Genomic DNA, 14,809 nt, shown 5'->3' with positions numbered 1-14,809 from the left:
CAGCGAACAATGTAGACAGGCATAACCAGGAACATAAGAAGGAAACAGACAGGGTATGGGCAGGTACACTTTAATGGATAGAGACACAGAGGCTTCAACGGGGAAGAGGGCAGGATGAAAAATATATATACAGCTAGGAGACGGGGACATGTGTGCCAAAGAAGAGAAGAAGCAACAAAAGTATGGACAGGTACGAGAACCCGGGGGGGGGCTGGACTTAAGGTTGGACCCATGCCCCCCGAAATCAGGGTCACAGTGTTCCCCACAGCAGGAGACGCAGAAGAATGAGGACGGCCGCAGCCTGTGATACGGGTTGCAGCCGCATTAGTGACAATTAGTCACTGATTGGCAGGGTGCTAATCGGAGGAGTGAAGCCACTGGTGATGACTTATCTTGTAAGATGGTTACCATAGATGATTGGTCATTCCCCTCGAAAGCAATGGGTTTGGCCATATCCAGTGTGTATGGCCAGCTGCAAATATTCTAACCACGACAGATGGTTGGGTCGGCCTTGTTAAAGACCTTGTCTTGGGGCCCTGGATCTCTAAGTCATGTCTGTGAATTTACCATCATTTGATTTTCGGAATACGAACAAACCCCCCATCCCTTTCAGGTCTCTTTGAGGTCTGACTGTCCTTTAAAGCTCATCTACTGAGACGGAGAAGATAAAAGTCTGCCATATTATTTATTTTCTATTCCTCTGGATGTGGAAGCTATTACTTCAGCATTATTTTGGCTAACACGCGAACGACTCCTTGTAAATCATATCTGGGTTTTCATTAAAGATCGTATTGCTAGAGGGGTATTTATACAGCTTTTTCTGTAACTGTGAAACAGAGTTCAATCAGAAGTATCAAATTAAAGACACACATCCCATCAGAGCTGGCGATTGCTTCTCTCAGTTACAAAGTGATTTTTGCATTCCGGCTTTTAACACTATACACGATGTAAGTTATGTTGGGCTTTACAGGCTGCAAGGGACATGGAATGGGATGTGTAAGCTATAAATTGTTATATGATCCATTGACTTGCTCAGCCTTAAGCAATAAGGCATCATACTTATTCCTATGGTATATAAAAATACATTGCACGGCTAAGTAGGTTAGGCATAGAAGGGCAGCACTGGTCATTTCAATGACACATGGTCATGCCATGTTGTGTAATTTGATCGTTTATATAACGGTACAAATGCATTATCTTAAAGAAAAACAACCATCAAACAATAGTTCTGAAAGGGGCTTTCTAAGCGACTGGGACACCATAGCTACAGCAGCTGCAAAAAATATATATCCACCATACATTTTCTAAGCAAATGAGTGGCGATCCATGTAACACGAGGGAGTGTTGATAAGTCCACTTTTTGAACAAATTTTAGCATGATCTCATGTTCGATTCTTATGTTATCCAAGATTGAAGACAACATTGAGGAGTATACAGCAGATTTCTCTGCAAAGGAGAGCAGGTCAGTGATGGCGTTCCTCGGATGTCGGCCAAAAGCATTCATGGTGACATGGAGCAAACATTAGGAGATAAGTTCTCCTTATGCTCCATAGTTACACATTTCTACACACATGATGAAAACTTTTCTAGGAGTCCTCCAGTGGTGGTTCCAGAAACCATAGACACCATGAAACTAGGGATGGTCCAAACCTGCCGAGGTTCAGGTTCGGACTAACCGCGGACTCTCGGCAATGATTCCCGCTGTCTTAAACCGCCGTGGAGAGGGTGGATACAGCGGGAGGACCGCCTGGAAAACCGGGATACAGCCACAGCCATAGGCTGTATCCCAGTTTTCCAGGCGGTCCTCCCGCTTTATCCACCCTCTCCACGGAGGTTTAAGACAGCTGGAATCATTGCCGAGGTTCGGACCATCCCTACATTAAAACCATTCATGATATGATTTTGGAAGACTGGAGAATTTTGGTCAAAGCCAAAGACTTATCAACTTCCTTTCATACATAGAGCATTTGAGTTCACCAGTTGAGTCCACCTACCTTGTTCAGGATTCTAAGGGACATCCATGCATGTATGAGGTCCCTGTGCTATAAGAGGGCATATGAATAGAAGGTGCCTCTATCTCTCTAATAGGGCCGTCTCTATACCCGGTGGGCTTGTGGCTAATAGCCAGTATACCATGATCTTCATAGACAGCTATTTAAAAAAGCTTAATTCCTGTATTTAAACATTATAGATGCATGTCATTGGTGGTGCAGTGAACAGATCAGAAGCCAATCTGTTGTCATGGTTGCCCGAGGCCTGTGCTAGGCCTCTGTGGCAGCAGTAACTTAGCTAATATTATAGCCTGCCTACAGAACATTGTTGTATTGCAGAAATGCCCAAACTATCACATTATAACTAGAGATGAGCGAACCGGCCGAGGTTCGGGTTCGTATGAACCTGAACTCTCGGCTTCTGATTCCCGCTGTCTGCCCGCTCCGTGGAGAGGGTGGATACAACCTTGAGGACCGCCTGGAAAACTGGGATACAGCCATAGCCATAGGCTGTATGCCAGTTTTCTAGGCGGTGCTCAGGCTGTATCCACCCTCTCCACGGAGCGGGCAGACAGCGGGAATCAGAAGCCGAGAGTTCAGGTTCATACAAACCCGAACCTCGCCCGGTTCGCTCATCTCTAATTATAACATCCCTTAATCCTGATCCTGCACAGTTGTTAGTGCAAAAAAATACAAAATCAGGCAGATGTTCCTTTAACCAATCGTTGTCCTTTAACACATAAAAAAAATCATCTGTCGTTGGCCGCACATGGCCGCTCCATGTAATAGGTGATGGACGGCCAATGATGGATTAAAGCACACATAATTATTGAGCCATCCAATAGGTTGTTAAGTGAGCGCCGATCTAGGTAATACTACCTTAAGCAAAAAAATTTCTCAGCTTAAATTTCCCGAAAACAAGTTTTCAAAACTTCTGTTTTTCCTCCAAGAAACAAATGCCACGATTCTTTAAAAAAAATTCTTTCTGCTAGAATACATTGAAAAAAAAAATGACAGATGGCAGCAATAAGCTTTTTTATTTTATTTTTTTACCGACAGAAGACAAGATAGAATGAGAAAGAAAGTGCTTAAAATTACTGTTTTTAGAGTGAGATTTGGGACTCGTAGATCTGCAAGATGCAATTTTAAGTTAAAGAGAGATGTTTTCAGACATAGATTGACACTCTACACCTTTTCGCGAGCTTCCCATTGAGCTTTTAGGCCGAGCAGAATATTTCAAGGCTTTCATTTACGTACATTTCAATGTATCTTTGGTAGTCAATGATAGAAAATATCATGGTCGGCCTAAAATATACCTATATCTCGGTAAAGATGGAAGAGGCATTGACAATTGTTTGACATAATTTTAGATGATGAGGAGGAGATGGCCAGGCACTGGAATTTTTAGCGTTTTCCAGTCTATGATTGATGTGAGGCCAACTTATATGTTTTCAGGAAGTTCTATTGTGTTCCATTGATGTGTACAATTACTCAACATAAAAGACCACTAAAAGTAAAATACTTTAATCTAGAATAAAAGGCATCCTGTGATAGTTGCCTATAGTATGCATTGTAGTAAAGTTGCTAAAAAAGGACCACCATTTTAGTGGAGTTTAATGAATGTGGAGCACTTTGCATTGTAGAAAATTACATGTGTTTATGTAATTGGGGTAAAAAATAATCTTTTGATCTGCAGCAGCCGAGTCAATGTAGTGTGGCTTAGAGCAGCGCTTCTCAAACTTTTTCTACTCAAGCCTCACCCAGAAGAATTAAGTAATGCCTGGGCCTACCAAGACTGATGAAGTGGTTGCTATGGCTTCACTATTTGTAAAGTCCATGCAAAAATAAAAACTATTGCTCAGACTACCCTTCATTTGGCTCCTAAGCTCTGTATAATCTTAAAATAAGCACAAAATAAGTCCGAAAATAGAAATTGTTGCAGCCAGGGAAAGGACTGTGCAGCTTAAAGTAACTTTTGTGAATACTGCCTTCCTAGCTGTACCTCACCTGCAAATAGTGAGCGCCTCACTGGCGAGGTGCACCTCACAGTTTGAGAAGCACTGGCTGCGCCCTAGGCCTGCAACGCCTCTCCCTTCTTCCTCCCCTCCCTACTCAGAAACATGTGCATTGTTTAGACAAGTGATGAATAGGAGAAATCCTGTCCAGTGGCATTCCTAAAGATGAGGAGGGAGGGGAAGAAGAAAGGAGAGGCGCACAGACCTAGGGCACAGACACTCATATATCTAATATTTATAGTTTTTATTGCAATTAGGGATGAGGGAATTTACAGTAGTAGCAAAGTGAAGCTCTTCGCTAGGCCTATAGGTCGGCTTGTCAGTCAGCTGCCTTTAGACTCTGCGCCACTCCGCTCTGAGTGCCTGGAAAAGCTGGATCCAGTCCTGGGAAACTAAGAAAAATTGCCCAGGACTGGATCCAGCTTATCCAGTCTCTTGGGAAGGAGAGGCACAGAGTTTAAAGGCCTCCCTAGTCCCTATGTGCAATATGAAGCAAAAAATATCAACAGATGAAGATTAAGGGAGGAATGCTCTGTATAGTCAGTGTTCCTTAAGCCTGAAACATCTTTGCGAGCTAAATTTCCATAATGCAAAGAATCTTACAAACTAATGGGAAGATAAAGACAAAGCGCTCCGCTCCCCCTATTACAGAATGGCATTGCATTGAATTTACTTTTCTTTGCTCATTTTTATTTCATGGGCAGTAAGAACCAATCCATCATGTGAGATTTAAAGCGTACCATGGGACCTACAATGCCTTAAACCTAGGAAGCATGATTCATAATCACACCAGCGAGTATGGAGGAAGTTTTAGGTCGTGCTTGTGAATATTTGGAATTCAGTGTATTCAGTAAAGAAACAGAAATGGGAAAAAAATTATGAGCCCCTGCGATGTAATAAAAAAGATGAAGATGCGCATTGATGATTATGAAGACTTTACACTGCCCCAGATCAACATAACCATCCACTGCTGCTATAGACATTGCTGGGTGTTGTAGCATATGATAATATTGTGCCTGTCATACATGGTCTCCCCTCAATAGCTGTATTAGATACTCACCTGCACCTGTTCCCATGCTGTCCCCTCTGACCTCTGCTGACCACATCTCGCACCTAGGATGCATGCGGCATGATAACATATCCACACAGCCTGTATCCCATAAGGTCGTATTTCGCTACTCAATGATCGTGCAGTCAGGGCTTCAGGAACAAACGCTATATTGTTTGTGCGGCCCTTTAAATGAATCAGCTTTATCCCAGTTATTTCACTGTAAATTGTGCAATCGTGATAAAATGGCGCAAATTAATGCTAATAAAACGCTATATAAATGCTATGTGTGAACGTAGCCTAAGGGCTATAATACACAATCAGGGTGATTTGGCAGATCATAGCTTCGTGTAATAAAGACAACAATCAGGCGATCATTGTCATTTATTCCAGCCTAAAAATCATTGGCCGCCAGGTGTGCCTCGCTAAGTGCCGACGGCTGATGACGGTAAGAAGATTGATAAATGTTATGCATACTTCCTGTCTGTGCTCCCCGATGTCTTCCTGGCTTTGGCCCGCTGTCCCCAGTCACTGCTGGAACTTCTGAGCCGGTCTCAGAAGTGACAGGCCGCTCAGCCAATCACAGTTCAAGATGGGACAACACCACAGCCAGTGATTAGATGAGCAGCCTGTCACTTCAGAGAGAGGCTCAAAAGTTTCAACAGGAAGCAGGCAGAAGCTAGAAGAAGAACACCGGGGAGCACGGAGAGGAATGTGTAAAGTTTATTATTTTACACTAGGGCAAAGGGATGCACGGACATCGCTAATGAGATACATAGAGCCTTTGTGGCACGATTATCGAGCTGTATAATAGGCTCAGTTAGCGTGCACCAATCTAGCAGTTTGGCGCTCACTTATATTAGTAATACAGCCCTAACACAGGGCAATATTTGCCTGATTTGAGACATAATCGGTCCTTGTAACAAGGCTTTCACAACCACCGGCCTCTGATTCTTCAATTGCAGTGACGGACTAGCCCACCAGAGCACCAGAGAATCCTCCGGTGGGCCCCCAGCTTTAGAACCTGCACTAACACTGACTGACGAGTCATTTCTGACTGGTTCTTCATTGGTGGGCCCCCAGGATCATTTCCTCTGGTGGGCCCCAGATATCCCAGTCTGACACTGTTCAATTGTATGTGCGTCCTAATGCAGTTTTAATTAAATACAGGGGAACCTACTTGGCGATCAAACTTATAGAAACATAAAAGACTGTCTACAGAAACAGTAGTCCATGGTCCATCTATTCTGCCCTTATATTATTTCCTTTCTTATTATCTTAGGATGGATACCATACAGGTTTACATTCACTTACTGTAGATTCACGTACCACCTCTGCTGGAAGTTTGTTGCAAGTATCTACTACTCTTTCAGTAAAGTCATATTTTCTCATGCAGCTTCTGATTTTTCCCTCAATTATCATAAATGGTGCAGATTATTCTTGTGTTCAATTTCTTCCCTCCTGAACCTTATTTAGTCCTATAAATTATATAAAGGTTTCTATCATGCCCCCCTTCCCCTTTTTTCCTCCAGACTATACAGATTGATATCCTTAAGGGTGCCTTCACACACACCGGATCCGCAGAGAATTTAACCTGCGAATTTGCAGCGAAATCCACTGTGGATCCAGTGTCAGTGCATCCCTATGAGAATACATACTCGCAGCGGGATTAACATCCCACTGGGTGTATTTAAGTTAACCTCTCCAGCTTGCTTCGGGGGTTCCCGACATCTGCTCGTCCCGCTCAGCCAATCAGTGCGCTACCCCAGCGGGACGAGCAGACGTCGGGATCCCCCAAAGCAAGCCGGAGCAGGAAACTGGTGATGTATGCTCCAGCAGCCACAGGATTAACCCACATACATGGAGCAGGGTGTCAACCCCGCTGCGAGTATGTATTCTCATAGGGATGCACTGACACTGGATCCGCAGCGGATCTCTCTGTGAATTCACAGCGTGAAATCTGCTGCGGATCCGGTGTGTGTGAAGGCACCCTAAGGGTCCATTTACACCGAAAGAATATCTGACAGATTATCTGCCAAAGATTTGGTACCAAAGCCAGGAATGGATTTGGAAAGAGGAGAAATCTCAGGCTTTCCTTTATGACCTGATCTCTGTTTATAGTCTGTTCCTGGCTTTGGCTTCAAATCTTTGGCAGATAATCTGTCAGATATTCTTTCGGTGTAAATGGACCTTTCGACTGCATACCCTTCCCCGCCCGGGCAGAAACTGTAATTAGATGCTGGGAGCGGGGGAACTGTACAGATATGCTCTGCCCTGTAATGAATCAGCTGCGCGGCACCGTCATTACAGGGCGGTGCATATATGTACAGTCCCCCCGCTCCCAGCCTCTAATTACAGATGCTGCCCGGGCGGGGAAGAGTCCGTTACAGGCATTCCACGTCCGTGCTCCGTGAGTAATGCAGCCTTAGGCTGGGTTCACACTACGTATATTTCAGTCAGTATTGTGGTCCTCATATTGTAACCAAAACCAGGAGTGGATTAAAAACACAGAAAGGATCTGTTCACACAATGTTGAAATTGAGTGGATGGCCGCCATATAACAGTAAATAATTTCATAATTATTTCAATATAACAGCCGTTGTTTTAAAATAACAGCAAATATTTGCCATTAAATGACGGCCATCCACTCAATTTCATCATTGTGTGAACAGATCCTTTCTGTGTTTTCAATCCACTCCTGGTTTTGGTTGCAATATGAGGACCACAATACTGACTGAAATATACTGACTGAAATATACATATACTGACTGAAATATACGTAGTGTGAACGCAGCCTAACTTATGGTGCATTTACACAGGCAGATTTATCTGACAGATTTTAAAAGCCCAAACCAGGAATGAATTTGAAAAGAGGAGAAATTTTAGTCTTTCCTTTATGACCTGTTCCCTGTTTATGGTCTGTTTCTGGCTTTGGCTTCAAAAATAAATCTGCCTGTGTAAACGCACCATTAGTCGTTCCCGATATGTTTTATGCCTGACACCCTCCACCATTTTTGTAGCCATCTTTAGACTCGTTCTATTTCATCAATATCTTTGTGTAGGTGAGGTCTCCAGAACTGGACACAGTATTCCAGATGTAATGTGACTAGAGCTCTATACAGCGGCATAACAATTGCCCTCTTCTCTCTAGTTCTCCAGATTTGTTTGGAAAAACACCAACCAAACCACAGCCTCATAAATGGCCATACCTTCTCTACCTTTCACAGCTCAATATCCAGCAAGAAGGGGGTGTTATATAGGAGGCCAGGGGTCTGGTCCAGGATGGAATTGGACCATCCCCCTGATCTTCAACCACAGACACCTGACAACAAAACACATTGACTGGCAGGAAGAGCTGCTTAACCAAAACAAGGTTTAACCGTGAAGTGGCCAGACAGGACTTAGCAGGTGAAGTCGGGTGTGTCCATGAAACAATAAAGTGAGCAGAGAGAATAAACCAGTGTTCAGACTAATGCTGCGTTTACACGGAATGATCATCTTTTGAATTTTCTAATTTGAGCGACTTGTGTAAACACAGCGAACGATCAAGCCACAAGCAAGAAATAGTTTTATTTTGATCTTTCAACATCTTCTCAAATCGCTAAAAATTCGCAGATCGCTTTCACCGATTCACCCTATGTGTGAGCTTAAGCGATCTCAAAATGATCGCAATAACGATTTTTCTAACAAATTTTCTATTTTTCTAACGATTTATTGGCCGTTGTTGCCGATGGAACATAGAACACGGTCATGCTCTGCAACCCAAGGACACAACAGGTCCAGTCCTTACAGCTACTTTCTTCCAAAAACAGCGCCACTCCTCAGGTTGTGTGTGGTATTACAACTCAACGCCATTCATTTTTATGAAACCGAGCTGCAAAGCCCAAACGAAGCACCGGAAAGATGCTGTTTCTGGAAGAAAGCAGCCATGTTTTTAAAGCCTGGGACAACCCTGTGTTAGATGAGTGGATGAACCCCACAGGAGGATTGTAAGGTTATATGGCAGTGGGATGAAAGAAGACAATAAGCCGTCCTCTGAGAAACCTCATCGCCACCTCCAGATAAATCCCTGGCAGGTTATCAGCTCATTGTGCTGGAGCTCGCAACGTGTGAACATCATTCTCTGAAACTTGCTCAAAAAGTAAATGTAAAAATAAATGTTTCCAACAAAACAGCAAAAGCTGCGAGCGAGAGCGTTAATGAAGCCTCCGCCATAGTAACATCTATTCTCTCTGCATAGTGATGTGCTGGCGCTGCCTACAAGCTTTACATTGCAGTGTTTAGTCTAGACACATCCAGCCGCTCACACAATACAGATCATAGAGACACAGCTACATGGCATATATATATATATATATATATATATATAAAAACACATACAGTACAACTAATATATATATATATATATATATATATATATATATATATACAGTGGTACCTTGGTTTAAGAGTAATTTGGTTTAAGGGCTCACAGTTTTTAAAAAATGTGACTTGGTGTAAGAGCATCGCTTTGGTTTAAGAGCTCCCTGTACTGGGTGGGAGGGGCATGGTCTGCATAGTGGGGTCTACAGCCCTGTACTCTGACCCAGGAAGTCTCCCTCACCTTCCAAATCATTGCTGGTGCACTTCAGGGTGCGGAACCAATTGTCTACATTTCTATGATTTCTTATGGGAAAATTTGCTTTGGTTTAAGAGTGGATTTGGATTACAAGCGCCGTCCCGGAATGAATTATGCTCGTAATCCTATATATATATATATATATATATATTTACATGATATAGTATATTTACATACATTATATATAATAGATATAAATATAATGTAGAAAACAAACATAGGGGGAGATTTATCAAACATGGTGTAAAGTGAAACTGGCCCAGTCGCCCCCAGTAACCAATCAGATTCCACTTTTTATTCCTCTCAGACTCTTTGGAAAATGAAAGGTGGAATCTGATTGGTTGCTGGGGGCGACTGAGCCAGTTTCACTTTACACCATGTTTGATAAATCGCCCCCATAGAATATACTTCATGCACTAAGGACTCCATACATACTAAGATGCCATATGTTACATGGATAAGATGCAGTATACAATGCAAACACACTGGATAAGATTCGGCACATCTATTCTATACAATACAGGATTAAATACATAGGATTAGGTGAATAAACATTCAACATACAATACAGTATACAGGTGCACAATATATGATAGAAAACATACATATTTAAACAATATAGTACATGGAATACATACATGCTCCAAAGTAAAGTATAAAGTACACACTGTAGTGACCATATACACTCACCGGCCACTTTATTAGGTACACCATGCTAGTAACGGGTGGTCTTCTGCTGCTGTAGCCCATCTGCCTCAAAGTTGGACGTACTGTGCGTTCAGAGATGCTCTTCTGCCTACCTTGGTTGTAATGGTTGGCTATTTGAGTCACTGTTGCCTTTCTATCAGCTGGAACCAGTCTGCCCATTCTCCTCTGACCTCTGGCATCAACAAGGCATTTCCGCCCACAGAACTGCCGCTCACTGGATGGTTTTTCTTTTTCGGACCATTCTCTGTAAACCCTAGAGATGGTTGTGCGTGAAAATCCCAGTAGATCAGCAGTTTCTGAAATACTCAGACCAGCCCTTCTGGCACCAACAACCATGCCACGTTCAAAGGCACTCAAATCACCTTTCTTCCCCATACTGATGCTCGGTTTGAACTGCAGGAGATTGTCTTGACCATGTCTACATGCCTAAATGCACTGAGTTGCCGCCATGTGATTGGCTGATTAGAAATTAAGTGGTAACGTGCAGTTGGACAGGTGTACCTAATAAAGTGGCCGGTGAGTGTACATGCACATAGGATACAGGTTACATATTTTCCATTGTAGAGTAGATACTGTATAAACATAAGATAAAGTATACAGTAAACTCCTCTAAAAGACACCCTCCTTATCAAGACCTGACTACATGTGATAGATTTTCAGGCCACCAAACATTTTGCATGAAAAGACCACCGCAATTTTGGGCTGTCTTCGTAAAGAGGTTTCACTGGTATATATAGAAATGCCATACCTTATACATCAGGGGGCAGTATACATACATAATAAAGGAATATTCTCCTTTTTTTGGGGGGGGGGGGGAAACAATACTTACCTTCCACACTCCCCCACCACTATCATTCTCACACAGCCTGGGCCCACTGCAGTGTCCCGCTACCCGTATTCTAACCTCCAAATGTGTTAAAGACTTTATTCTAGTAAGACTGCTTGAAATGCACTAGCTGAAGGGAAGGGTGCACTTTGTATCACTGAAACAGCTCATTGACTTAGAATGTGAATTACTCTAGGCACAATAGGCTCGCCACGCGATCGTCATGTGACACATACAAAGCACCACTGCATCCAGCCAGCCCGAACAACATAAAACCAGCTGCCACCGGGGTCAGCCGCTGCACATAGAATGGGCCTGTCCCCAGATACCCCTTTAAACAGGATATAGTATATATATAGTACACAGAGTACTAAATAGGAAACACTACATACATATTTAATAACATATCGTATACGTTCATGATAGATGAGATATAATATAATACATAATACACAGCGCACAGTATACATAAATATTGCAACAGATTAGATTGCATAGGATCCATTAGAAGTACAGATTACGTAAGAAGCAGTATGAATATAACATAGGATTCAACATATACACATTACTATATATATATATATATATATATATATATATATATATATATATATACAGTGGTGCCTTGGATTACGAGCATAATTCGTTCCGGAACCGCGCTTTTAATCCAATTGCACTCTTAAACCAAAGCAAATTTTCCCATAAGAAATCATAGAAATGCAAACAATTGGGTCCACACCCCAAAAATAATGATTTATTATTCTGAATAACATGTAAAACAAATGAAACAAACATTCGGAAACAGCAGAATCTGTGATATTGTAAGTTACTGTACAGTAATGGAGAGGACGGGAAACACAAGGGCGGACAGAGACTGCAGGGAGCATGAAGGAATGAGCAGGACAGATGTGGGCACATACATGCAGCACTCTCTGTCTGGGGAGAGAGGGGTTACAGCTATGGAGAGATTACCTCCACAGTCCTGTCCCCTGATGTAAGCCCCAGCCTGAAGTGGATCTGCTATGATTTGGAAGGTGAGGGAGTCTTCCTGGGTCAGAGTACAGTGCTGTAGACCCCGCTATACAGACCATGCCCCTCCCCCACTCCCCCTCCCACCCAGTACAGGGAGCTCTTAAACCAAAGCAATGCTCTTAAACCAAGTCACAATTTTGAAAAACTGTGAGCTCTTAAATCAAAATGCTCTTAATCCAAGTTACTCTTAAACCAAGGTACCACTGTATATATATACACATATACAGTGGTGCCTAGGATTAGGAGGAGCATAATCCGTTCCAGGGCCGTGCTAGTAATCCAAATCCACTCTTATACCAAAGCAAATTTTCCCATAAGAAGTCACTAATATGCAGACAATTGGTTCCACACCCCCAAATATAACAAATAGAACAGATGAAACAAACAATGAGAAACAACTGAATATGTCATATTATAAGTTACTGTACACTATAGCAATCAGCATGTGGTGTATAATGTATAGTAACTGTATAACCCTGATAACACAGCAGCTGGATGTGTGATATATAAGTTACTGTACAGTATAGCAGCATGTGGTGTATAATGTATAGTAACTGTATAACCCTGATAACACAGCAGCTGGATGTGTGATATATAAGTTACTGTACAGTATAGCAGTCAGCATGTGGTGTATAATGTATAGTAACTGTATAACCCTGATAACACAGCAGCAGCTGGATATGTGATATACTGTATAAGTTACTGTACAGTATAGCAATCAGCATGTGGTGTATAATGTATAGTAACTGTATAACCCTGATAACACAGCAGCTGGATATGTGATATATAAGTTACTGTACAGTATAGCAGCATGTGGTATATAATGTATAGTAACTGTATAACCCTGATAACACAGCAGCTGGATATGTGATATATAAGTTACTGTACAGTATAGCAGCATGTGGTATATAATGTATAGTAACTGTATAACCCTGATAACACAGCAGCTGGATATGTGATATATAAGTTACTGTACAGTATAGCAGTATGTGGTGTATAATGTATAGTAACTGTATAACCCTGATAACACAGCAGCTGGATATGTGATATTATAGGTTACTGTACAGTATAGCAATCAGCATGTGGAGTATAATGTATAGTAACTGTATAACCCTGATAACAGCAGCAGATGGAGAGGCAGATCCCCATAATGCAGTAGCGTAGTACAACAGGCTAGAATAGAGAAGCAGGGCTGGTGTCAGAGGTTTGTGGTCACATGAGTGTAAGTGCAGGTACATTTTAGCAGCAGTGTGTATAGCTGAGTGTAAGCGCAGGCACATTATAGCAGCAGTGTGTATAGCTGAGTGTAAGTGCAGCCATATTATAACAGCAGTGTGTATAGCTGAGTGTAAGTGCAGGCACATTATAGCAGCAGTGTGTATAGCTGAGTGTAAGTGCAGGCACATTATAGCAGGAATGAAGAGGATGGGAAACACAAGGGCTGACAGAGACTGGGAGTATGAAGGAATGAGCAGGGCATATAAGCAATGAGGAGGGCAGATGTAAGCACATAAATGCAGTGCTCTCTGTCCGGGGAGAGAGGGGTTACAGCTATAAATATATTACCTCCACAGTCCTGTCCCCTGATGCAGGCCCCAGCCTAAAGTGGATCTGCTATGATTTGAAAGGTGAGGGAGACTTTCTGGGTCAGAGTACAGTGCTGTAGACCCCGCTAAGCAGATGGCCCTCCCCCACTCCCACTCCCACCCAGTACAGGGAGCTCTTAAACCAAAGCAATGCTCTTACACCAAGTTACAATTTTGAAAAACTGTGAGCTCTTCTTGCAAAACGCTCTGAATCCAGGTTACTCTTAAACCCAGGTACCACTGTATCTCATAGGATTCTACATGTACACATTACACACATCATATATACATATTACATAGGATTCTACATGTACACATAACACACATCATATATACATATTACATAGGATTCTACATGTACACATTACACACATCATATATTCATATTACATGGGATTCTACATGTACACATAACACACATCATATATACATATTACATAGGATTCTACATGTACACATAACACACATCATATATACATATTACATAGGATTCTACATGTACACATTACACACATCATATATACATATTACATGGGATTCTACATGTACACATTACACACATCATATATACATATTACATAGGATTCTACATGTACACATTACACACATCATATATACACAATGCCCTACAATCTGCTTCATTCACAGCATAAGAATTGTCCGCAGTCTATTGTTTCATCCATATAATCACTTTCAATAGCTGGGAGTTATTTTCCTAATTCCAGTTGTATTCTATGCAAATAACAGGAAGAGTCGAGATCCAGGAGGTTGTAATACGGCAGAAACCATGACAGCCCTCGCTGCCTTCGCCTTGGGTGGACAGATAAAAGAAAGACTGATTAAAGAAGTTCCTTTCCTTTGTTCCTCCACTAATATACAGTCAAATCTTTATTCCGAGGAGTTCATTCCAGTGCACGGGAAAAGCTGCTGTTAACCCCTCTGTTCCCAGATAACTTGAAGATACAGAGCTGTCTGTGAGTTACCC

General features: G+C 42.2%; 1 protein-coding gene across 4 annotated transcripts in view; it reads left to right on the top strand.

Moving 5' to 3' along the window:
* Positions 1 to 14,809, top strand: part of MDGA2 (MAM domain containing glycosylphosphatidylinositol anchor 2) — a 414,191-nt gene that overhangs the window by 309,528 nt on the left and 89,854 nt on the right. The window lies entirely within an intron of this gene.

The sequence above is a fragment of the Dendropsophus ebraccatus genome, chromosome 13 (genome assembly GCF_027789765.1).
Source record: "Dendropsophus ebraccatus isolate aDenEbr1 chromosome 13, aDenEbr1.pat, whole genome shotgun sequence".
Classification (NCBI taxonomy): Eukaryota; Metazoa; Chordata; class Amphibia; order Anura; family Hylidae; genus Dendropsophus; species Dendropsophus ebraccatus.
Note: the sequence above shows the minus strand (reverse complement) of the source record. Positions and strands in the feature narration are given on the sequence as shown.